This window comes from Zingiber officinale, chromosome 9B (genome assembly GCF_018446385.1).
Source record: "Zingiber officinale cultivar Zhangliang chromosome 9B, Zo_v1.1, whole genome shotgun sequence".
NCBI lineage: Eukaryota > Viridiplantae > Streptophyta > Magnoliopsida > Zingiberales > Zingiberaceae > Zingiber > Zingiber officinale.
The window spans coordinates 77,151,726-77,178,925 of NC_056003.1; the positions used below are offsets into that span (position 1 = coordinate 77,151,726).

General features: G+C 38.4%; 1 pseudogene; it reads right to left on the reverse strand.

The window, feature by feature from the left end:
* Positions 1–1,649: 1,649 nt before the first annotated feature.
* Positions 1,650–10,580, reverse strand: LOC122023074 (annotated as a pseudogene).
* Positions 10,581–27,200: the final 16,620 nt, after the last annotated feature.

Here is a 27,200-nt window from a genome sequence, read left to right on the forward strand (position 1 = left end):
ATGCCCCCTTGCGGGGTTAGGGGCAGCGCTGCTTCTCGCGAAATGAATATCGCGAGTGTCCCAAACTGATCTAATAGCGCCTTAAGTCGTTGTCCCAAAAAAAAAACTTTTTGTTTAGGCGAGACCTTACCGTTTCGGAAGATTTTTCTTGGTATTTGAAGCCTACAAGTGTCTAAGCACTTGTTGCTTCGCCTCTACAAGAAAAATACTCAAAAAATCCATAAAAGTAGAAAAATTATAGAAACTTACGTATCACGAACCTTTTTGTAGTAACAAATATAAACATGTACAAGCTTCGCACGTGGCTCTGATACCACTGTTAGAACTTTCGAGCCGCAAAAACCGCTTTTTGCATTGCGGAAACCTCGAAGCTAGCCACGGATCTGTGCGAAGATAAATAAAAATATTCATGTACATGTTTGTCTACTCTAGATCTACCTTAGATCTACATGAAAAGGAAGTATTACCCTTGTCGTGATGCCCTTCGCTTATCCCGCTCGTCCAAATGGTTGTCGGATCTTGTAGAGTGTCAAGTGTACACTCCTCTACACGTATCCACAAGGACAAAAGGTGAAGAGAACCACTTAGAGTGTGCTAGCACTCTTGAGAGGTCTCGGCAATGGAGGAGAAGGAGAGAAAAATGAGAGGAAGAAGAAGAGACCTTGAATGAGCACCCTATCTTATTCCATCAATCTGGCTTTTGTGTGTGACCCTATAGGTTCTTGTAACGTTATCAATGCTCCTAAACTCATTTAGAAACATAAGCAATGAGCGGTATTTAGCAACACATCATTACTACCCAAGTTACAAGAATGTTGAGATCCAACATCAACATTGTGACTCTCTCAATATCTGACAATGTCCTTCTATCCTTGACATCTAAATTGATTAAATGAGGCATAGACCGTATCATCCTCTAATCAATCTATGTCTTGAACTCCAAGTAGACTCACTCTAATCAAATGAGCTTAATATCTCATATTGACTTATTTGGGCATGGTCATGCACTTAGTGGTCTCACTTTATCAAGAATCATAATATCACTCCCATCATATAGGAGGGATAGATCCCTTCTACATCACTCACATCCCTCCGCATAATTTATTACATATCAGTAGTCGCCTTTATAATCCACTCATTTACGGGTGACGTTTGACGAAGCCAAAGTATGTAACTCCTTATGTAGAGAACCATGGTGACTTCAGGTCCAAGGACTGATAATCATACTAAGTCACATGAGAAAGTGTATGACACTCATATAACGATCTATAATAGTTTCTCATGGCGGGTCATTCAGTATACATTCTCCAATGCATACTCATGTGTCAACTTGATATCTAATATCCATGACTTGTGAGATCAAGTCATCGAGTTAACCTACATGCTAGTCTCATTGCATTAATATTGTCCCTGAATGTTAATAATTGACTATGAATGATTAACAGTAGTGTTCTCTATATCATCTCATTATCAATTCAACCAATCGATTGATATAGATAAGAACTTTCTACTCAAGGACCCTATTATACTCAGTTATTTGGCACCAATACAAGTAAGTATAATAACTATAAAGAAATGCCTTTATATATAGGAATATGATACATCGAGTCCATACAATAATCATCACATGATCGGCTCTAGGGCTCTCACTAACAAAAAAACTCTTCAGCTGAGATTGAAAAAGGTTGCAAATCTAAATTAAATATTTTGTAGAATGATAAACTTGCTAATGTATAAGGCAGTCCAAAGACAGTGTTGTTGGAATCGAAAATATAGCTAGGGGGGTGAATAGCTCGTCGCGTGCTCGTGGTCGGCGTTGCTTGTTTCTTCAAAGATGTGCAGCGGAAATATACAAGAAACAACACACACAACGCTAGCAAGTAGATTTACTTGGTATCCACCTCCAAAGGAGGTGACTAGTCCAAGGATCCACACACTCACACACACCTCCACTAATAAACACTCCTTTACGGTAACTACCGAAGGTAGAAAAGCCCTACAAGACTCTCAATACAAGAAGAAAGAGAAGGGCAGTAAAGAACAATCAAAAGCTTACAAGAAGTGCAATAAAAGCCCTAACCCTAACTTTTCTTCTTCGCCTCTTGACTTGGACAAAACTTCCAAGAATCTTCAAGATCTGGCGTGGAGAGCTCAGTGGAGAAGCTGTGGAGTCGCCAGTGAGGATCGGAGCTGTATCGTGAAGTCTCTTGAGTTCTATATTGAAGGAATCGAGTGCCTGCAGCTTAATACGACGCCAACGGTCGAATCCCGATCGATTGGAATGCTCTCAATCTATCGGGGAGGCTTTGGATCGATCGATGGATCGATCCAGAGCGCCTCTGTGCTCTGCGGGAATAGCCTGGATCGATTGACTGATCGATCCAGCCTTTATCGCGTAAAATGCGCCACCCCAATCGATCCACTGATCGATTGGGGTCTCTGGATCGATCCACTGATCGATCCAGAGGCGTTCTGTGCGCTCTACGACTTGCCCACTCGAGGCTTGTCGTGGGGACCTTCCCAATCGATCGGCTGATCGATTGGGCATCAGCCAATCGATCGACTGATCGATCCAGACATTGGTTTTTGCCCAAAACCAAGTCCCAAGTCCCCAAACCAACATCCGGTCAATCCATGACCTGTTGGTTCATAAGACCTAGCATTCGGTCACACTTGACCAGTTAGGACTCTCTCACCAAGTGTCTGGTCAATCCCTTTAACTCACTTGGACTTTTCTCCTCTTGCCAAGTATCCGATCAATCCCTTTGACCTACTTGGACTTTTCTTCCTCGTGACAAGTATCCGGTCAATCCCTTTGACCTACTTGGACTTTCACCAGATGTCTGGTCAACATTGACCCATTTGGATTTCCCCGTGCCTGGCTTCACTCACCAGGACTTCCCTTCTGCCTAGCTTCACTCACTAGGACTTCTCTTCTGTCTGGCTTCACTCACCAAGTCTTTCACCTAGCTTCACTCACTAGGATTTTCACCTGGCTTCACTCACCAGGATTTTCCTCTGCATGGTTTCACTCACTAGGACTTTCCTCTTCTTGGCTTCACTCACCAGGATTTTCCTTCTGCCTAACATCCCAGTTAGGACTTCCCAGTCAAGTATCTGGTCAACCTTGACCTACTTGACTCTTCTTCAACCAACCTGATCAGAGGGGAATTGCACCAAACAATCTCCCCAAATGAACAACTGCACCTGCACTTGTCCATATCATCGAAGTCTTGTATTGTCAAACATTGAAACCCAAACCAAGACTCAAGCTTGGTCAACCAGGTCAACCTTGACCTAAGGGATATTACACCAACAATCTCCCCCTTTTTGATGTTTGACAATACCACATTTAAGTTAGGATAATCCCATAGCCGAAACTTTCTTCATGCCACTAGGTAATGAAGGCGTAAGTTAAACCCTACATTCTCCCACTAAGAAGGCAAACTCCCTCTTAGATAATGAAGGTCTAACTTAAACCTTACATTCTCCTCCTATTGGCACACATCAACAAATTCACTTGTTGAAAATTTTCCCTTTTGAGACTCTCCCCCTGAAGAGTTGCTCATTGTTGTTCACAACTTCACTCGTTGTGATCAACACGATAATGAAAGTCACATACCCTTCATTATCATTAACCCTACATTCTCCCCCGATGTAGACAAATGCTCAACCTTGAGCATTTATAACTTAAACAATGAAAATACATCATATTTTCAAAGATTGACACAAACTTGAGAACTTGCAAAAACTTTAGTGTTTTCTTCAAGTTTGTGTCTAACTATTCAATGGTGATTACTATCAAAAGATAGCCTTCACCAAGGTTTTCCAAAATTATTTTAAAAACATTTTCAAACCCAATATCCCACCATGTTCCTTGGGATTAATGCACATGACTTGTACATTAGCTTACACATAACTATATGTTTTGATGAACTTAAAACTCAAGGAAATGCACTAAATCAGCATGTTGAGTTTTGTTCATCATCCTAACATCTCACTTGTATCTACTGTGCACAAAACACATACAAGTCATCTCATAGGTCTTTGTGAGATGTAAAATTTGATTTTGCCCTAATCTAGGGATCATGCATATTTATCTAGGCATTTTGTGGATATTGAACATCCACCTAGGATGTCACTTGTTGAAACCACCTGTTGATAAATGTCATTTGTCCTTAATTTTAAGGAAATGAACATAATGCATGATAATGTTATGGCATGCATCAAAAAGAAATAATCTTCAAAAGAAAATTTCCTATAACTACATGATGTATGTATGTCATGACATGGTATTTTTGTATTTTTATAATAAGGCATGAGTGCAAAAACAAAACATGATGTCATGGCATATAGTGGGCAAACAATCATGGCAAGGTTTAGCATAAATAAAATACCTAGATTACCTATCTAAGTATCCTTAATCTTACCTAATCCTAAAACTTAAACCCTAGATTGCCCAAAGTGCTTCAAGAAAGTGTCAAAACCTAAATTGGCATTTCTAATTCTCTTGATTAATTTATGCCAATTGAAATTAAGCATATTCCTCAAGTGTTGGTATATTTCATTTTTCACAAGAGTAGCACTTTAAATTAAGGCTTAGATTTACCTTAAATTACTAAGAAAATACCAAAGTCCCAACTTGGTATTTCTTATGTTTTCCCAAATTGTGTTAATTAAGATTAAAATCAATATCTTCAATTTTGGCACATTTTACTCTTCCAAAGAGTAAATGATAAATCTATTTCATTTTCAAAGGTTAATAATAATCTTAAAAATGCTCCTTGAGTGTCAATTTCTTCAAAGTTGGGTTAACTACCCTTCTTCTCAGAGTTGACACTCTCTAACTCATCTATGGGGTAGAGAAAATGCTCCTAGGAACCCAACACCTATTGGTGCTCCTTGGATGCTCTAGGTATTCACTAGGGATAACTTCCCTAGATACCTTCCTAGTGACTTTGTTTGGCTTCTTAGAAGCCTTGGTCACTTTTTCTAGATCAACCTTAGGGATTGCTTCCCTTGTGACCTTCTTTGTGACTTTCTTAGACTTCTTAGAAGTCTTAGTCACATTTGTTGTTGCAAAGATACTCCTAGGGATAACTTCCCTTGTATCCTTGACTTGACCTCTAGACTTAGGGTTGGTTCCATAGCTATATGGAACCCTATGATAAGAGATTACATCCTTCTTGGTTTTAGGTTTGTATCCCAAACCCTTATGACCATTTGATGACTTTGATGCTTCTAGACCTAGGTTTTGCTCATTTTAACCTATTAGGATATTTTCCATCCTTTTTAGGGTCTTTTCCATTTTATCAAGTCTTGACCTCAAGACTTGATTTTCTTCCCATAAATCCCTAGATTTAGGTTTTCTATTTAATCCTTGAGCGTTTTTATTTCTAGGCTTATAGTTATTGACCTTAGTGTTCTTGCCTAGATTTTTATTTACCTTCCTAAACCTAGGTTGAGAGGTTTTAGCATGATAAGCTACATGATTTTCCTTAATTTTATCATGCATCCTATTTTCATGGTAAATAGCATTAAAATGATATAAGTAAGAACTAGCATGCTTTTTACCATAATTTAAAGGGGTAGACTCAATAAAAGTTACCTTTCTTTTTACCTTAGAGGCTCCCCCTTTAATTGAACTTCCTCCTTGAGCCTTTACCACCTTCTTCCCCTTAAGGCATTGACTTCGGTAATGCCCTCTTTGTTGGCACAAGAAGCACACAATGTGCTCCTTGCTCTTCTTTGTTGTGGGCATGGTCTCCTTGGGCTTCTTCTTGCCCTTGGGTGCCACTTGGCCCTTCTTCTTGGCCAAGTTGGGGCACTTGCTCTTGTAGTGCACATTCTCCCTACACTCAAAATATATAATATGATTTTTATTATTAATTGAAATATTTTTACCTTCACATGTAGGGATGGCACTTGATCCTCCATGTGATGTGGATGTAGAGGCTTCCTCTTGATCCGATAGTGATGCTCCTCCATTAGATTTGTCTTGACTTGTGGAGGTGGAAGCTTCTTCATCCTCTTCTTCTTTTGACCCGGATGTGGAGGCTTCTTCTTGCTCCTGGGTCAATGATCTACACTCCCCCTCAATCCTAGAGGTGGAGGCTTGATCTTCTTCTTCATCCTCTTGTACATGAAACAAGGAATATGCTCCTTCCTTGCTCTTTTGGTTGCATTCCTTTGAGGATGAAGCTTCTTCTTGGACTTCTTCTTCGGAAGTTGAGCATCTCTCAACTTCAGAGTCCTCCTCTTGGTCTTGCTCCAATGAGTCACCCTCTTTGGATTCCTCTTGATTTGGTACAGTGGAGGGGATCTCATAAATTGATGTCAACTTGCTCCAAAGCTCCTTGGCATCCTTGAATTCTCCAACTTGAGCCAAAATATTGCTTGGCAATAAGTTGACCAAAAGCTTGGTCACTTTATCGTTTGTCTTGCTCCTTTGAACTTGCTCTTGACTCCATTTGCTTTTCTTGATAATTTTGCCCTTTGAATTCTTGGGAGCTTCGAAGCCTTCCATTAGAGCAAACCATTGCTCTATCTCCATCATCAAGAAATTTTCGATTCTTGATCTCCAAGAATCGAAGCTTGTAGATGTGTACGGTGGAGCCACCCTTGTGTCAAATCCAAGTCCATCTTGGAATTTCATCTTGAAGTTAAGCTTCTTGAATTCTTTGACTTTGATCATTTTGCTCCAACTTCTTCACCCTCTAGCTCTTCTTGTTATATTTGCCCCTTCCGGCGATGGTTCTGGTGAAGAGCGACCTCGCTCTGATACCACTTGTTGGAACCGAAAATGTAGCTAGGGGGGGTGAATAGCTCGTCGCGTGCTCGTGGTCGGCGTTGTTTGTTTCTTCAAAGATGTGCAGCGGAAATATACAAGAAACAACACACACAACGCTAACAAGTAGATTTACTTGGTATCCACCTCCAAAGGAGGTGACTAATCCAAGGATCCACACACTCACACACACCTCCACTAATAAACATTCCTTTACGGTAACTACCGAAGGCGGAGAAGCCCTACAAGACTCTCAATACAAGAAGAAAGAGAAGGGCAGTAAAGAACAAGCAAAAGCTTACAAGAAGTGCAGTAAAAGCCCTAACCCTAACTTCTCTTCTTCGCCTCTTGACTTGGACAAAACTTCCAAGAATCTTCAAGATCTGGCGTGGAGAGCTCAGTGGAGAAGCTGTGGAGTCGTCAGTGAGGATCGGAGTTGTATCGTGAAGTCTCTCGAGTTCTATATTGAAGGAATCGAGCGCCTACAGCTTAATACGACGCCAACGGTCGGATCCCGATCGATTGGAATACTCCCAATCGATCGGGGAGGCTTTGGATCGATCGGTGGATCGATCCAGAGCGCCTCTATGCTCTGCGGGAATAGCCTGGATCGATCGGCTGATCGATCCAGCCTTTATCGCGTAAAACGCGCCACCCCAATCGATCCACTGATCAATTGGGGTCTCTGGATCGATCCACTCATCGATCCAGAGGCGTTCTGTGCGCTCTGCGACTTGCCCACTCGAGGCTTGTCGCGGGGACCTTCCCAATCGATCGACTGATCGATTGGGCATCAGCCAATCGATCGGTTGATCGATCCAGACATTGGTTTTTGCCCAAAACCAAGTCCCAAGTCCCCAAACCAACATCCGATCAATCCATGACCTGTTGGTTCATAAGACCTAGCATCCGGTCACCCTTGACCAGCTAGAACTCTCTCACCAAGTGTCTGGTCAATCCCTTTGACCCACTTGGACTTTTCTCCTCTTGCCAAGTATCCGGTCAATCCCTTTGACCTACTTGGACTTTTCTTCCTCGTGTTAAGTATTCGGTCAATCCCTTTGACCTACTTGGACTTTCACCAGATGTCTGGTCAACCTTGACCCATCTGGATTTCCCTGTGCCTGGCTTCACTCACCAGGACTTCCCTTCTGCCTAGCTTCACTCACTAGGACTTCTCTTCTGCCTGGCTTCACTCACCAGGTCTTTCACCTAGCTTCACTCACTAGGATTTTCACCTGGCTTCACTCACCAGGATTTTCCTCTGCCTGGCTTCACTCACCAGGACTTTCACCTGGCTTCACTCACCAGGATTTTTCTTCTACCTAACATCCCAGTTAGGACTTCCCAGTCAAGTATCTGGTCAACCTTGACCTACTTGACTCTTCTTCAACCAACCTGATCAGACTCTGATCAGAGGAGAATTGCACCAAACAATCTCCCCAAATGAACAACTGCACCTGCACTTGTCCATATCATCGAAGTCTTGTATTGTCAAACATTGAAACCCAAACCAAGACTCAAGCTTGGTCAACCAGGTCAACCTTGACCTAAGGGATATTGCACCAACAAATGCCACCAGCTTTCTAACAAAATCAAAAGGGTAGAAGATAGGTTTACTATAGGGGAATTCAAAAAGAAACCAGTAGGTCATGTGTTTTTACCTTATGAATTTCAACAAGCAAAAGAAGAACAGTGGCATTCTCAATCTGCATGTTAAACGTATAGCATGGGAGAACAGATTGCTTGTAACTACAGCTGCCTAATTAGAACTACTTATTAGATGTATATACATGGCAGATTTATTCATTCCAACAATTCAAGCATAACTATTAAATGGGATTAAGCAAATTATTAACAAGAAATAATGATGGCACTATCTGTGTTCATGATCCACCAACCTATAAGCCTATTAAATTGGATTAAACTAAATATTAATTGATTAACACATTTTCCTATGTGAATATGAGCATGTACTTCAGTATGACATGCTAGTAAAGCAGAAAGCATCAATCAAAATAAATCCATAATTGAATCTTGCCTAAATCCTCAACCAAGAAACCATAGAAATATCAGTAAAAGTAAAAATAGTGAGGATGAGATGCTTGGCTAAACTAATTTGCTGCAAGTAAAGTTCATGCATTTTGAAGACCAGCCTCTGTCTTAAGGTCCATATCCACTCCAGAAATAGATGAAGCAAGACCTCCGAACTTATCACAAATTTGTTGAGCAACCTTCAAATTCCCCCTGGATCAGGTCCATTCAGAATAAAATACCTAGAACTTTACAATAGATGATCTTCCAACTAGTCAACTAGAGGCAATGAATAAAAATTCAACAACATACCTGTGTAAAGCTTACTCATGAAGAAGCTATAGCTTAAGAAGCTGGATGTGTTGATTTGATAAAGAAAAAAATTTCTTTTCTGCAAGCTTCAGTGCATTAAATTCCTCCGAAAGGAAATGAGAGGAACTGATAACATGTTTCATAAGACAAAAATTAATGGATATGAGGAAGAAAGAAAATATTGTCACATAATAGGAAGAAAGAAAATTATTTCACTTCAAACATCTTAGTCAAGTGAATTAGAAAGACTGGAGATTATAGTCACATGAAATTTAGGATGAGTAGATAATTACCAGTATATCCTTTAAATACACTCAAATACTGTATTAGTTTTGCATATGCTAGTGATAACTCTGATGAATTGAGTAAAATCAAGTCATATTAGTTTAGATAATTCATCCATTCACAATTTGCAAAAAAAATGTTGCCAAGACATTCAACCTAGTAAAATACCTTGTAGCATCAGCAAAGCACATTGCATAAACCAAAGCATTCATCCGAACCAACGGAGAGCTTAAGAAAAAAATAAAAGATAAAATGAGCTACATAAAGATAATATTGCTATCAAGTTTAACTCAGTAGTAGCCATGTAAGATTACATAGGATTACAGCTGCTAGATGATAGAAAATTCTCTTTAGTATAAATAAAGGTTGAGCATCATATTGTAGAAAATACATAGATTGACAATAGTGATAAGACTAACCAGAATTAAAGAGTGATCCTTGACAATATACTTCCACAAAATGAGAGTCGTAAGAAACATTACCAAAAAATATTGTCAAAGCTATGTAGTACCAAAATAATAGTACATCTCAATTGCAAACAATAATAGCAACAAAATCTAATAGATTCACCATATTCATATAGGCAATGACTAGCTAGCTCCATGGAAGGCTCAATTCTTTTCAATAGTAAATGAGGTAGGTAATAAGTAGATACTTTAGAAAATTTCCAATAATAGATTTCTTTTATATTATGACACATTAACTTAGTCAAACTTTGATCACTATGGCAACACCTTTAAGGTAAGTATTGCGTTAAAAAAATGCATGTATGTTACTTGATTCATCATGGTAAGAAACAAGCTTCTTCTTTCAAAAAATATATATATATATACAAGTTGAAACCATGACCATTCAACTATTTAGAATTGGCTACGTGGAACTTTGTGCATCATTAAGCACAAAATATAAAATAAAGTAATATTTACAGCTATATCATTATTAATGATAGTAAATCCTGATAAAAAAAGCATGCAAAGGATGTACCATATCATCGTCCGCTAATTTTTTACTCAAATAGATAAAGTTTACCTATACGAATATATAATTACAATAGCATAATCCTAAAATAGATTGAGACTCAAATAGATAAAGTTTACCTATATGAATCTGCATCTCTGTTGTATTCACACAAAATAAACTCTTTCATCAAGACATTTTCCATACACACTTTAAAAAATTACATTAGAAAGAAAAACAAGAACTTTAGAATCCTTTTGGTACAAATCTAACATAGATATTTGCATTAAGCAGCCATAACATATTATCATTCAGCAAATTAAAAATGGATGGAATTTGGCAGATGGTTGTTTTCAGATTAAGTTGAAACTGTTAGAATTTGGCAATTAGTTTGTACCCACAAGAAATCACAATTGTCTCTCAGTTATAGTAAATATGGAAGAAAAGTTTAACTTTGCAGACATCGTAATAAGAGATATCAAAGACAGAATTGAAAATGCCAAAAAAAAGGTCAAACAAGAGTTTCTTCCCAAAAAAAACAAGAGTTAATACGAATAGGAGGCTAGATTTACCAAATCGAAGCATTTATATGACATTAGACATAGATTTATCTCAATAAGAACAAGCAAAGACAAACAAACCGAAACACGAACTACGCAGACAAAAAAAAATGGGAGAAAGAAACAAGAGGTAGAAAGAGCTACCTCTCCCTCTTATAAGTAAATTACTTTTCCCACCCCTTTGACAGCCCACCCCCTCTCTCTCCCTTGTTAAATGATCTTTTTACCCCTTTTCTTTAAAATAATAAGTTATTTTATTTTTTTTTCAATTTTATTTACTTTCTTAACTTTATTTTTTTCAATTTTATTTACTTCCTTAGTTTTATTTTTTAAAATAAATTTTATTTATTATTTTTTCATCAATTTTTTTTATTTTTATCCATACTTTACTTTTAAATTTTTTATAAATAATAACCCATAAAATCTACTATTAAAAAAAACAAAGATTATAAGATATCGAATCCTCTATCCCAATATCACCTGTCCTGTATCCTACTCATTGCCTCAGCCCATCGTCGGCGGCCTCCGACCGTCGCCCCGATTAAAACTATATCCTAATAGGAAGGTGAATGTGGTCACCATCGACACAATCAACCCCGAAATTCGGTCGGATTTGAATAAACTTTTCTTCGTCGACGATCTGAGTCCCTGCTTAAATTTGGTCGAATTTCGACGTCAATCACCCTGATAACGACCTCCAGGTTTACCTTCCCTTAGGGTATAGTTCTAGTCGGGGTAACGACCAGAGGCCGCTGGTAGTGGACTCGAGGCGACGAGTAGAATAGGAGGACAGAGAAAATTGAGGACAAAAGATCCAATCTCATATTACAAATATAAAAAAAGCATGACATTTTTATCGAGAAAATACTTTAAAAAAAATGATATAAAGGTAAATAATATGATGGGGCTGGGAAGGGGGTGTGTGCGAAAATCTACGACTAAAAAATAAATAAAAAATTATAAATATATAATAAAAAAAATTAAAAAGAATAAAAATTATAAAAAAAAAACTGATTAAAAAAACAAAAATCAATAAAATAAAACAAAATAAAATAAAACGTGGCACTGCCCCCTCAATATATATTAATTTCATATATATATATATATATATATATATATATATATATATATATATATAGTCTTGATCTCCTGCGCGACGCGTACAGTAATGGACTGTGCACGTCGCGCAGAGATCAAGCTTTGTTTTTTTTTTATTTTTTTATTTTTTAATATTTTAAATTAAAAAAATTAACATTTCCATATATAAATTTCTAATACATTAATATATCCCCTCAACATATTACAATACTCAATAAATACTTAAATTAATTTTATTTTAATTTTTTTTAAAAACTAAACACTATAATCTAATTGGGAAACCTGAACCTCAGAGGTAAAATTTAAAAAACAAAATAACTTTGATACTATAACCCAAAGCCTGAACCCTAGAGGTAAAATCTAAAAAAAATAGCTTTGATACTATAACCCAAAGCATGAACCCTAAATAGCTTTGATACTATAACCCAAAGCCTAAACCCTAGAGGTAAAATCTAAAAAAAAATAACTTTGATACTATAACCCAAAGCCCCAAAACCTAAATCCTAAAAATAAAATTTTAAAAAAATATTTTAATTATTTTTTTAATTCAAAAATTAAAAACAAATAATTAATTATTTTAATATTTTAAATTAAAAAAATTAATTAAAAAAATTAAAAACAAATAAAAAAACTAAAACCAGTTGAATCCTGCGCGCGTGCACAGTTATGCACTGTGCAGACGCGCAGAATATCAACTCTATATATATATATATATATATATATATATATATAAATTATCCATATTTTTATACTATTTAAATTTTTACAACTAATAACTCTTAAAATCTAAGATAAAAAATAAACAAAGATTAAAATATATAATAAAAAAAATTATTAAAAAATAAAACTGATAAAAAATAAAATTAGTTTAAAAAACAAAACTTAAAAAAATTAAAACAAAAAAAACGTGAATAAAAAAACGTGAATGAGGAATAAGGAAAAGGAAAGAAGGGTAAATATCATTATATATATTTTATGATGGACCCGGGGAGTGGGCTCAGGGAGAGGAGGGTGCCAACGGGGGTGGGAAAAGCAGCTCTCCTCTTTTAAAAAGGGGAATTTCCCAAATATCAAAAGCAAAATGGTGAGGGATTAGGGACATCAAGAGGAAAATCAGAAACCACATGGAAGATAAGAAACAAAAGTGAAACGAACGAGATGCGAGGACTTGGAGAGGAAGGTCGACTTGCAAGAGAAGGTCGGTGGAATGGTGAGAGATCAGGGACATCAAGGTGAAGAGAGCAGTCTCGCTCTCCTTTGGTGAGATCCTCCACATCAAATCCATGGCCGCCTCCATTCTCGGATAGATCTATCTCCAACTCGCACACTCAAAGGTCGGAAAGCAGCGGACGATGATATGCTCTTCAAGGAAGGAAGGAAGGACGAAAGAAAAAAAGGGTCTTGACATGGATCACGAATGAGGAAGAAGAATTGTTGCATTGATGCATCGAGGAATGTCGCATGGAGTGCCCCCTTCCTGTTCGTCCATGTGAGAGAAGGGATGGAAGGGTTTTTCTTCCTCCGATCTAAGCCACCAGGGTTAGGGAAGGCAGAGATCAAGACTCAAAGTAGGAGAAGGAAGGGGAAGAGACAAGATCGAACAAGGGAATTCAGCCCCGAGGAGGATGGAAGGTTTATTTTCTTGAAAGGGGTACCGGGGCTTAAAAGAGCTTTCACCACTCCTAATTTTTGGCAAAGTTTTTAGGTAGAATTTAACACAATGGTTATAATTTCATTGACAATGGTTATAAATCATTGTGAATCAATTTTTGGCATGAGTTTTGTGGCAAGAAAATATAACACTTATAATCTCATTGACAACTATATCAAACTATTGTAAAGAAAAAAAATTGCTTAAAGACAATAATGTTTGAAAACTATTGTAAAATCTGTTGTCCTTGTGGTCTTTTGTGGTAATTGTTTATCAAAGACAACGATTTTATCAAAAATTATTATGTTTTTCCAAATTTACAATGATTTTTTCTAAAACCGGTATTTTTATGGTGTTGTCTTTGTACTTTTTTTGTTGTAGTGACATGAATTTCACCTAATATTTTTACATCAATAATTGTTTAATATCAAAATGACCTTAACCTTTTTAAACAATAAATTTTCCACTAAGTCATTGGGTTTATAAAGTTCATCTAATTGATTTAACTAGGAAAATAAATATATTAGGTGAAATTAATATATGAGGTGATTTATATCATCAGAGATTGATATAAACACATACAAACTTATTACATGTCATTCTTAGATCTCTAAGTCTATCTTCTAGATTTAAGACACATTTATTTGTATTTTTTAAAAATTATCAATTTACGACAAATCTAGGGATTTGTCGTAAAATTATAATTTTTAAAAATAAAAGTAAATGCGTACAAAATCTTGTAGATAGACCTAGAGATCATAGAATGATATGAAACTAGTTTCTATGTATTCATATTGATCTTTTGTTAAAATAAATGACCTCAAATATCAATTTCATCTAATATATTGAGATCCATAATTTTTGTTAACAAGAATTAACTCATTTGTATTTAAAAATTATGGATATCGATATATTGGATGGAATTGATATTTGAGTGATTTTTACCACAACAAGATTGATACGAACATATAAGAACTTGTTTCATGTCATTTTGAAATCTCTAGATCTATTTATCATATTTCGTATGTATTTATTTATATTTTTTAAAAAAATAAAATTTTGAGATGAATTTATAGATTTGTTGGAGATTAGTAATTTTAAAAAATATATATAAATAAATGAGTCTTAAATTCAGGAGACAGACTTAGAGTTCTCATAATAACATGAAAATAGTTTTTATATATTCATATTGATCTCCTAATGACATAAATGACCTCAAACATGAATTTTAGCTAATATTTTAAGATCAATTATTGTTTAAAAATGACCTTAACATTTTCAAATAATAATTTTTTTCACTTAGTCATTGAATTTATAAAGTCCATCTAATTGATTTATCTAGGAAAAAAATAGTAGGTGGAATTGATGGAAACCATGCTTCAAAGGTTAGTTAGTTTCAAAGACAACGGTTAAAAACTGCTATTTTTTTACATTAAATACAATCATTATAAACCGTTGTCATTTTAAAAAAAAAATCACTATATCTTTACCACATATACAACGGTTCAGCTGGAAACACAACGGTGAAAAATTGTTGTGTTTTAGGTAAAGAGACAATGGTTTTTAACCGTTGTTTTTGAGCGCCCATATCTTTCTCAACACGTTAAATGACAATGATTTTTTGGGTCTTTCACAATGATTTTTCACTGTTCTCTTTGTGAAGTTTTGTTGTAGTGTGTTTAAGGTCATTTATGTCATCAGAAGTTCAATACGAACATGTAGAAACTGATTTCATGTCATTCTGAGATCTTTAGATATATCTCTTAGATTTAAGACGACTCATTTATTTGTAATTTTAAAAATTACTAATATGTGACAAATCTATAAATTCATCATCAATTGGAGATGAATCCCTGGATTCATCGCTAATTGGCAATGAATCTATAGATTCATGGCAAAACTTTAATTTTTTTTAAAAAAATACAAATAAATACGTACAAAAAAAAGTAGATAGACCTAGAGATCTTAGAATGGCATAAAACAAATTCTTATATGTTTGTATAGATATCATTATGATATAACTCACCTCAAATATCAATTCCACCCAATATACTTGTTTAACAAATTCTTATCCATAATTTTTTTTAACACAAATGAGTTAATTCTTGTTTAAAAAAATTATGGATCTCAATATATTGGGTGGAATTGATACAACAACAACAGCAACAACAACCAAGCCTTTTCTCACTAGGTGGGGTCGACTGTATGAATCCTTTTACGCCATTGAGTTCTATCTCCTATTATATCATCATCTATATTTAAATAAATTTTATCTTATTTTATTGTTGCTAACCAAGTCTTTTTTGGTCTTCCTCTTCCTCGTTTGATATGCATGTTTATCATAGTTTCACATCGCCTAACTGGAGCATTTATTGGTCGTCTAAGTACATGTTCGTACAATCTTAAACGTGTCTCTCGGAGTTTGTCCTCAATAAATGCAACTCCGACTTTCTCTCTAATGCTCTCATTCCTTATTTTGTCCATCTTCGTATGTCCACACATCCACCTTAACATCCTCATCTCTGCAACTCTCATCTTATGCTCATGTGCTCGAGTCATAGCCGAACATTCAGCTCCATATAACACAACAGGTCTAACAGCGATTTTATAAAACTTACCTTTAAGTTTAAGAGGTACTTTACGGTCACATAAAACACCTGACATTCCCCTCCATTTCACCCATCCTGCTTATATTCTATGTAAGACGTCTCTCTCAATCCCTCCATCATTTTGTAAAAATGATCCTAAATATTTAAATCTCTCGGTTCCGAACAACTCGTCCTCTCCTATCTTAACAATTGTTTCATTACCTCTAATATTGCTAAACTTAAATTTTATATATTCTGTCTTTAATCTACTAAGCTTAAAATCTCTCCCTTCTAGTGTTTCCCTCCAAGATTTTAACTTAGCATTTACTCCTTCACGTGTCTCATCTACCAAAATAATATCATCTGCAAACAACATGCACCACGGTACTGTGTCTTGAATGTGCGTAGTGAGTTCGTCCATAATTATTGTAAAAAGATAGGGACGTAGGGCTGATCCTTGATGTAACCCTATCTTTATTGGAAATGCTTCAGTTACTCCGCCTGAAGTCTTTACTCTGGTCGTTACATCTTCATACATATCCTTAATTAGTTCAATATATGTTACGCTAACACCTCTCTTTTCTAAAATTCTCCATATAATTTATCTTGGGAGTCTATCATAAGCTTTTTCTAAGTCAATGAATACCATGTGTAGATCTTGTTTTTGCTCCCGATATTTTTGAATTAATTGTTGAAGGAGATGTATAGCTTCTATTGTCGACCTTCCAGGCATGAACCCAAATTGATTTTCTGTCACTGTGGTCTCCTTAATCTTTTTTCTATTACTTTTCCCAAAGTTTTATAGTATGACTCATTAGTTTAATACCCCTATAGTTTGCATATAAGGGAACTAGAGTACTTATCCTCCATTGATCAAGCATTCTTTTTGTTTTCAATATCATGTTAAATAATTTTGTAAGTCATTCAATACCTTGTTTCCCTAAGCACTTCCATACTTCTATCGAAATATCATCTGGTCCAACGGCTTTTCCATTGTGCATCTCATTTAAAGTTTGCTTTACTTCTGATGTTTGAATTCTATGATAAAAATTAAAATTTCTATGCTCATTTGACCTAATTAAATTACCTAAGTTAAGTTGGTCACCTAAACCTTCATTAAAAAGTTGATGAAAATACCTCTTCCACCACTCTTTTATTTCTCCATCATTTACTAATACCCTATTACATTCATCTTTAATACATTTTATTTGGCTAAGATCTCTTGTTTTCCTTTCTCTCACTTTAGCTATTCTATAAATGTCTCTTTCCCCTTCTTTTGTATCCAATTTTCGATATAACCGTTCAAAAGTTTCATTTTTTGCTTCACTCACTACTTTTTTAGCTTCTTTCTTGGCTATTGTATATTTTTTTAAGTTTTTCTCGTTCTTACAAATATATAATTCTTTATAAGCTATTTATTTTTCCTTCACTTTCTCTTGTACTTTCTCATTCCACCACCAAAAAAAAAAGGTAGATCCGCTACCTTAGCGGCCCCCCTAGTGCCGGCCCCACGGATATGGAGGGAGGTTCATGCAGGTACACAGGCCATAGGCGCATGGCGGGGTAAACCCCAGGTCGTCAGTTCCTGAGAATCGACCCCTGGCCATTACGCCAGAGATACCATGCGTCCACCGTCTCATTCCACCACCAAGATTCTTTACTTAGTGGTGCATGTCCCTTTGACTCACCGAGTACACTCTTAGCTACTATTTTCAACTTTGATACCATCTTATCTCATGTTGTATTAGAGCTATCGTATATTTCACCTAATTCTTGTACTTCTACCTGTTGATACAGTCTAACCTGGATGTTGTTTTGCTGTTAACACTGATTTAAGTTTGTATCAGATATTTAACTCAGATTAATTACTAATCTAGGTTGACTTGGTTGACCTGATTGAGAAAGTCCTAACTGGGATGTTAGGCAGTTGGAAAGTCCTGGTGAGTGAAGCCAGGCAGATTGGAAATCCTGGTGAGTGAAGCCAGGTGAAAACCCTAGTGAGTGAAGCTAGGTGCAAGTCCTGGTGAGTGAAGCCAGGCAAGGGAAAATCCAGATGGATCAAGGGTGATCGGACATCTGGTATTGAAAAGTCCAAGAAGGAAACTTGGCATGCGAAGTCAGAGAGGGCTCGGTAGCTCACTCTCTGGACCTGATGGACTCGGAGAGGGCACGGTAGCTCGTTCTCCGGATTAGGTCAGAGAGGGTCCTAAGTGGACATTCCATGGCACATTGGATCGGTCGGTAGACCGATCCAGTGACACATGAATTAGTGGATCGGTCGGCAGACCGATCCAGTGAAACTGAGTTCCATGGATCGGTCTGATGACCGATCAGATGACACTCAGTAGCACACTGAGTGAAATCTGATCGGTCTGCAGACCGATCGAAAACACTCAGTAGCACACTGAGTGCAATCTGATCGGTCAGGGAGACCGATCAGGAGAAGAGTCTGCAGAAGAGAAAAAGGGGTGGATCGGTCTGTGGACCGATCCACACTCAATCTGATCGGTCCCTGCGACCGATCAGAATGGCCTCAGACCGATCAGGCTGTTGCCTGATCGGTCCAAGGCACTGTGATCGGTCTGGTGACCGATCCACACACTCTGATTTGTTCGCTGTATCAGCGATTCCTTCACTGCTTTTGATATACCTCATTCATTTATGTGATATAATCCTCTGTGCTGTTAGCTTTTGAGTTTGCAGGTTAACAGGTATCATTCCAAGCCTAATTTCAAATTAAGTTCATAAGAGGAATGCGACAAATGGTCTTTCTGCTGGTTTCAGCGGCGCATGGTGCATTTCAGGCATCAACGGATACTGCTGTGATCTGGCTGCGATCTGCTTGACTCCTGGGGATGACTGTGATATCATTGGTGTGAGTTCAGAGAACCAGGTAAGGAGGAAGAGGGATTGGCTGCAGCGCTGATTTGCACAGTTTTGGACCAGATCGGTGACAGCAGAGATCAGGTTTGAGAAGCAATAAAAACAGCGAGAGGAGAGAACAGAACAAAAAACAAGAAAGCTTGAAAGAAAAGTCTGTGCTGTTGTGCGAAGTTCTTGAGCTCTCGGGTGAACTGCGATCTCCGTTCTGCTACTGATCCTCGCGTGGTTGTAAGCATATTTATTCTCCTGTGCCACCGAGTTTCTGTAAGTCTCGTGCTTTAACTTAGATATTTCTTGAGACGCTGTGGGGAGGTTACTCCACCGAGAAGGAGGATTTGTAGCCGGAAGTTATCCGGGTTGCGATCTACCGAAGATCAAGGAGTCGTCCACCTTACGGACACGCCGAGGAGTAGGGGCAAGTTATCCCCGAACCTCGTAAATCCTAGTGTTAGTGTGCTTGTGTTTTTCTTTCCTTTAGTTGTCTAATTCCGCTGTGCTAACAATTATCTGTGTAGAAGTTTTGTTTAAGTTTTTAAAGGGGCTATTCACCCCCCCCTCTAGCCATCTAAGATCCCAACAAGTGGTATCAGAGCGAGGGGCTCTTTGATTCGGATTAACACCCAAAAGAGCAAACAAGGATGGCTATGAAGGAAGGCTTTAGCACAAATCGACCACCCTATTTCGAAGGAGCAGATTTTCAATATTGGAAGGGCCGCATGGAGTATTACCTCAAGACCGACATTGCCATGTGGTTCTCAGTCAAGGAAGGTTTCACACCACCAAAGGATGAAGAAGGTAAGGAACTCGATTCGTCAAGGTGGTCTACCGAACAACTCCGCAAAGCACAAGCCGATGCCAAGGCTATGGTCACCTTGCAATGTGGAATCGCCAAGGACCAACTCGTCAAGGTAGGTCCGTTCTCGAGTGCAAGAGACCTATGGAACAAACTCATCGAGCTCCAAGAGGGAACTCGAGATTCTCGGATTGCCAAGAGGGACCTATTCTTGAATCAGCTCCAAAATCTAACCATGAAGGATAATGAAACGGTAAGTGAACTTCATGGGAGATTCAAGGAGATCATCAACGGCCTACACTCTGTGGACGAACGAGTGGAGAATCGCGATCTAGTAAGGTACGCTCTTAAATCTTTTCCTAGGAATGCCTTGTGGTCATCTATGGTAGATGCCTACAAGGTATCCAAGGATCTTTCCATTGTTAAACTAGATAAATTTTTCTGTGAGATGAAACTTCATGAGCTTGCTAACAAAGGTCAAAAAGAGAAGGGTATTGCTTTATTTGCAGGACCAAAGAGCAAGGATGGAAGAAGGAAGAAGGAAAAGGAGATTTCCTCATCCACCTCTTCCTCCGAATCCGATGATGAAAGTGGATCATCATCAAGTGAGATGGCGAACTTCGTAAGAAGGATTATGAGAAGAAGCCGAAGATACAAAGGAAAAGGTAAAACTAATGATCAAAATTTTGATAAATCTAATGTTATATGTTATGAGTGTAGCAAGAAAGGACACATTCGGAGCGAGTGTCCGAAATTAAAGAGGAAGGAGGAACGAGCCAAAAAGAAGGAGGAAAGAGTCAAGAAGAAGAAGGCTCTCAAGGCCACTTGGGATGAGTCCTCATCAAGCTCATCGGAGGAAGAAGAGAAGATGGAAAAGAGCACCCGACAATTAGCACTCATGGCAAGGGAGGTTTCGGACTCCGAAAGTGAGGGAGATTCGAGCGACGCTTCAACCGCGGCTTCATCATCGTCAGATGATGAAGAGGTAACCTCTTCTCATATAGAAAAGTGTTATAAGACTATCACTCACTTATCTACATTGCTTAAAAAGTCAAAAACAGAAAATAAAGTGTTAAAGGAAGAAGTAAAAACCTTAAGGACCCTTAGGGAAGATGAGGTCGATGACCTACATCTAGAAGTCCTTGAGGATGAGAACAAGACTTTAAAGGGTGAGGTTGAGAAACTCAAGAAAATGCTTGAGAAGTTCTCAACTAGCTCTAAGACTCTAGACATGATTCTAAATGCCCAAAGGGCAGTCTACAACAAGGCCGGGCTAGGGTATCAACCCAAAGAGTCGAGTTTCATTTCTCTAATGTCTAGAACTCAAAATAGTAGATCACATGTTTCTAGGGCTCATGGAACTAGGAAAGGTATGACCAAGGCATGGGTTCCTAGGTCTTTCGTTGTAGAAGCATTAGGTCCCAAGATTTGGGTACCTAAAACCTCTATCTTCCGTGTCTTGTAGGCATTGGTCGAGGGGGAGCATCTATCAACTTGGTTTGTTGATAGTGGATGCTCCAAGCACATGACCGGGGACAAATCACTGTTTACAACCATTCAAAACAAAAGTAGAGGTAATGTGTCTTTTGGTAATAATGGTAGCCTTAAGGTTGTAGGAGTTGGAGACATTCATATATCCGAATGTTTCCATATCAAGAATGTCCTTCTAGTCAAGGGGATGACTTTTAATCTCCTAAGTGTCAGTCAATTGTGTGATACGGGTTACACAATTGAATTTCATTCAAGTCAATGTTTGGTTAAACACATTGACACACTTGACACGGTACTAGTAGGCACAAGGGTTGATAATATTTATCAAGTATCGTTTAAAAGTGCTACTAATGCTTTGATTAAGTGTTTCATGTCGAAAGAAGAAGAGTCTTGGCTATGGCATAGAAGGTTGGCACATGTAAACATGAAGAACATCCGGAAGTTGGCCAACCAAGGATTAGTGCGAGACTTACCCAGCATCAAGTACCACAAGACCAAACTATGTGATGCATGTCAAAAGGGTAAGCAAACAAAAGGTGTTCATAAAGGTAAAAGCACTGTAAGTACATCTACTGCTTTAGATTTATTGCACATGGACCTATTTGATTGCAGTAGTGTAATATCATTGAATGGAAGTAGATATTGCTTGGTAATCGTTGATAATTTTACTAGATACACATGGACTTTCTTCTTGAAACATAAGGACCAAACTATAGATATTTTTATCTCTTTTTGTAGAAGAACTGAAAATGAAAAATCGACAACAATTAAAACCATTAGAAGTGATCATGGTGGGGAATTTCAAAATCATAGGTTTTTAGAGTTTTGTCAAGAAAAGGGATATAGGCATGAGTTCTCTACTCCAAGGACCCCACAGCAAAATGGGGTTGTGGAGAGAAAGAACCGAGTCCTACAAGAGGCTGCACGAAGCATGCTCAATGAGTACTCGCTACCGAGCTACTTATGGGCTGAAGCTGTGAATACAGCTTGCTATGTGAAAAATCAAGTTTTAATACATAGGTTTTTAGGAAAGACTCCCCATGAACTTTGGTTTGGGAAACTGCCTACAATTAAACATCTTAGGGTGTTTGGTTGTAAGGTGTTTATCTTGAACACCAAGGATCATCTTGGGAAGTTCACGGCTAAGGCTGATCAAGGGATACTGGTCGGGTACTCTCTTACCAGCAAAGCCTATTGAGTCTACAATAATAGGACTAAATTGATTGAAGAGTCCTCTGATGTAGCTTTTGAAGAAATCCCTAACTTAAATGATCAACCAAGGGATGTAGGAGAAATTCAATTTGAATTTAGAAATCTAAGTTTGAATGATCAAAATGAAGAATGAGTCGAAGTTGACTCTGATGTTGATGAGCAAAGGCAACAAAGAACTCAATCTGATCCTTTGCCTGATATTGAGTCCTTGCCTATGCCGAGTGAGACCATTCATGAGGCACCACCAACACCAAGACAATCTAGGATAGCCACTAGTCATCCCTAAGACCAAATTGTGGGAGACATCCACCAAGGGGTTAGGACTAGGTCATTCTTTAGAAATGAGTCTAATGAAGTCGCATTGATTTCAGAGATTGAACCAAAATTAGTTGATGAGGCATTGCGCGATCCTGATTGGATCATAGCTATGCAAGATGAGTTAGGTCAATTTGAAAGGAGCCAAGTGTGGGACTTAGTTCTTAGACCTAAGAAGACCACCATTATTGGAACTAAATGGGTCTTCAAAAATAAGTTAAATCAAAAGGGAGAAGTTGTAAGAAACAAGGCAAGACTTGTAGCCAAGGGCTATAGTCAAGTTGAAGGTCTCGATTATGATGAGACTTATGCTCCCGTGGCCCGATTAGAGTCCATTCGTTTGATGCTAGCTTTTGCTGCACATAGAGGTTTCAAGCTCTATCAAATGGATGTTAAATCTGCCTTCTTAAATGGTTTCATTAAAGAAGAAGTCTATGTTGAGCAACCACCGGGGTTTGTGAGTACCGAAGCTCCAAACCACGTATACAAGCTCAAGAAAGCTCTTTATGGGCTTAAACAAGCACCTCGAGCATGGTACGAAAGATTGTCAACTTACCTATTAGAAAAGGGTTTTGTAAGAGGCCAAATAGACCCAACACTATTTCTACGAAGAGATGGTGAAAACATTTTTGTAGCCCAAGTATATGTCGATGACATAATTTGTGGCTCAAATAACAAGGGCTATTTGAATGAATTCATTTCTCACATGGAAAGTGAGTTTGAGATGAGTCTAGTAGGAGAGTTGACATTCTTCCTCGGACTTGAAATCAAACAAACTCGAGATGGAATTTATGTCCATCAGACAAAATACACTCAAGAGATGCTTAGAAAATTCAATATGAGTGACTCTAAGGAAGTGTCCACTCCAATGGCGACAAACACTCGCCTTGACAATGATGAGAGTGGAAAACCAATTGATTTAACGCAATATAGAAGCATGATTGGTAGTCTTCTATATCTCACAGCTAGTCGACCGGACATACTCTTTGCTGTGGGAATGTGCGCTAGGTATCAAGTATGTGCCAAGGAATCTCACTTAATTGCAGTTAAGAGGATTCTGAGATATCTCAAAGGCACAATGAGAGTAGGACTGTGGTACCCTCGTACGGAGTCTTTTGATTTGATAGGCTATACCGATTCCGATTATGCTGGATGCAAATTGGATCGGAAAAGTACTAGTGGGGGTTGCCAATTTTTAGGTTCATCTTTAGTTAGTTGGTCGAGTCGGAAGCAACATTGTGTTGCTCTCTCCACGACCGAGGCCGAATATATTGCCATGGGAGAGAGTGTATCACAGTTGTTGTGGATGATACACACCCTAGAGGATTATGGACTTTCTTATAAGGGTGTACAAGTGCTATGTGACAACATTAGCACGATCAACCTAACTAAAAATCCAGTCCATCATTCGAGGACCAAACACATTGAAGTGCGTCATCACTTCATAAGAGATCACGTAGCTAGGGGAGACATTGCACTCACATATGTTGAGTCAAAGTCAAACCTAGCTGATATTTTCACCAAACCCCTTCCAGAAAATGAATTTAGTCATTTAAGGAGGGAGTTGGGAATGTGTTTGGCTCCTTAGGTCCTTAGGACTTCATCATGATCAATAAGGACAAATTAAAATGACAAGAGAAATTGGGAATGATTTTGGGCAACTTAGGAACATCTCACACAAACTATAAGGTTTAACAAAATATTTTTGTTTGCTAGAAATGGGGTGAGATGTTAGGTACAACAAAATTATTCAAAATGTATCATGCATCCCTTGAATAATTAGGTTGAAGAGACATTAATTGAGTATGGGGAACACCATTACATAATTCATGTGTAATTGGTTCCTTGATCTTACTCATATATTCCAATCAAGGAATCTTGATTGGGCCTTTGTCTAAAAAGTGTCTAACTATGGGTGATTTGTTGATTGATATTTTTGATTGATACTTAACATGCCTTGATTGAAAATTAGGACAAGTTGCTTATATTTTGACAAACTTGAAACTGATCATAGCAATCCTAAGTCTTAATTAATACCTTGTTTCACTATATGGTTTTATAAGGTTTTCTGAGATTGGAATTCTAAGATTCCAAATGTCTGAGTTTTTGGATTTAAAGTCTGAAACTTTCGGGCTCTACACAAGCTAAGACCATAAGAGCTCATTTTTTTTATATACTTGTGGGTGTTGATTCTAGGTTATGAATTTGGGAGATTCTGAATTCTTGAATTCTGAACTTTTCAAAATTCCCGATAGATAACGGCTCATATTTTCAGTTACTGAATATTATATCAGACACTGATCGGTCCAGGGACCGATCAGGATGATGCCTGATCGGTCTCCACGACCGATCAGGACATTCCTGGTTCACTGATCGATCCAGGGATCGATCAGGAAACACCGGCACAGATCGCACCCCACTGATCCACATCTGATCGGTCCAGGGACCGATCAGGAAGATCCGGACCGATCAGGACGATCGCTGACCGATCAGGACGTTCCCTGATCGGTCAGGATTTCTCTGTTCGGACAGCCGTCCGATCAGATCACACTGTGCACTATCCCCTCATTAAATCCTCCCGACCTCCTCTCTTCCCGATCTTCTTCCTTCTCAAAACCCTAGCCGACCGACTCATAACCTAGCCGACGCTTCTCTTTTCCTCCCGTCTTCTCGACCCATCGTCTTCTAAAAGCCGAAGTTCACAATGGCACCGAGGTAATCTCTATATCTCTACGGTTTATTGTCTTTGGCAGGTCATGTTATCATGTTCTTACTGTCACTGTGGTTTGTGCTCGGTGGTTTGCCCATGGCCGGTGCTCTTTCCTTGTTCCCACTGTCCTCATTGTTAGAAAGATACCCACTGGTGGTGAGGGAACCTCTAAGGAACCGACCAAGAAATCCAAATCCAAAGCTCCTGCTCCCTCTCGACCCCAACCAGCTAGTTCCAGTAGATTCCCAAACCGCCAGTTTGAGCTAGCATTTCAACAGAGGACATTCAAGCTGCTTCCATGTCGATCTGTGGATCGAAAGTGGATGGATGAATTTTGTCCCTCTGTATCAGAAACCCTAGCCTATTATAAACTTGATTCGGTAGTCTACCTAGAAAGGGACATCAATCTTGACCTAATCTCTGAATTCTATAACAACCTTCATCAAAACCATGATGGTGTTTATAACACTCGAGTCGCTAAAAGAAGTATCGATTTCTCCATCAGAGAATTCTTTGGGTATCTAGGTTGCCGTATGTGTTCAGGAAATCCTTTTCCCTTGTATCCTGATTTACCAGAGTCACTACCTCCTCCACTTGATGTATCACCTGACGATATTTATGAGTACTTCTTCAGGCAACCTAGACCGGATGGACTAGATGAGCTAGATGTTGACTTCCCTACTTTTGCAGCCTTGAGATTATCTCCTCAAGACTACATTCTTTTTAAGATTGTCACGAACTGCCTTCTACCTATCACATCTAAACCATTATCTGAGATCCGATCATATCATTGTCTTATGCTTTATGGTTTGCGTCGACGTCTCGATTTTGAAATCATGTCGAGCATCTACTCCTCGATCATATCATATTCTAAGCCTAGCGGCTCCACTATTTATATGCCTTATGGGCATATAATTACTGATTGACTCGAGACTCTTCAGGTTGATGTCTCTAAGGGTAGAATAGTCAAAATGATCAGGCAGGATTGCCGACTTGGGAAACGGGCATTTTCCAAGTCTGGCATCATAGGGCAAAATGGGGATGTTCGGTGGAAGGATGGGAGAGCACTGGGTGAGTTACCACGGGGACCTCCACGACAAGTTACTCCTGTTGCTGCTCCTCCTGCTGCTGACGATGGAGAGGCTGATCCTGATCTGCGCCGGCAGATCGCCGAGCTGGAGAGCCGCTTTGATCAGCACGATGCGATGATATCTGCTGAGCTGGATGGCCTGCGTATTCGGATAGACCAGTGCTACGATGACCTGCGCGGGCAGATTGACCAGCGTTTCGATGATATGCGCAGTCATCAGGTGGTGACACAGCAGTTGCTACTCGGATGGATGGCACGCTACCCGCCTCCGCAGTCTTACCCAGGCTATCCATCCTCCAGCGTGCCGCCTCAGGATTTCACCCCTCCTGCCGATGGTGGTGATGTTCCTCAGTGTGAGGATATTGATTGATACAGTTTATTTGTTAACTGTATGTATTTTGGATGTTATTTGTTAGTCTTTATGTCTGACCTGG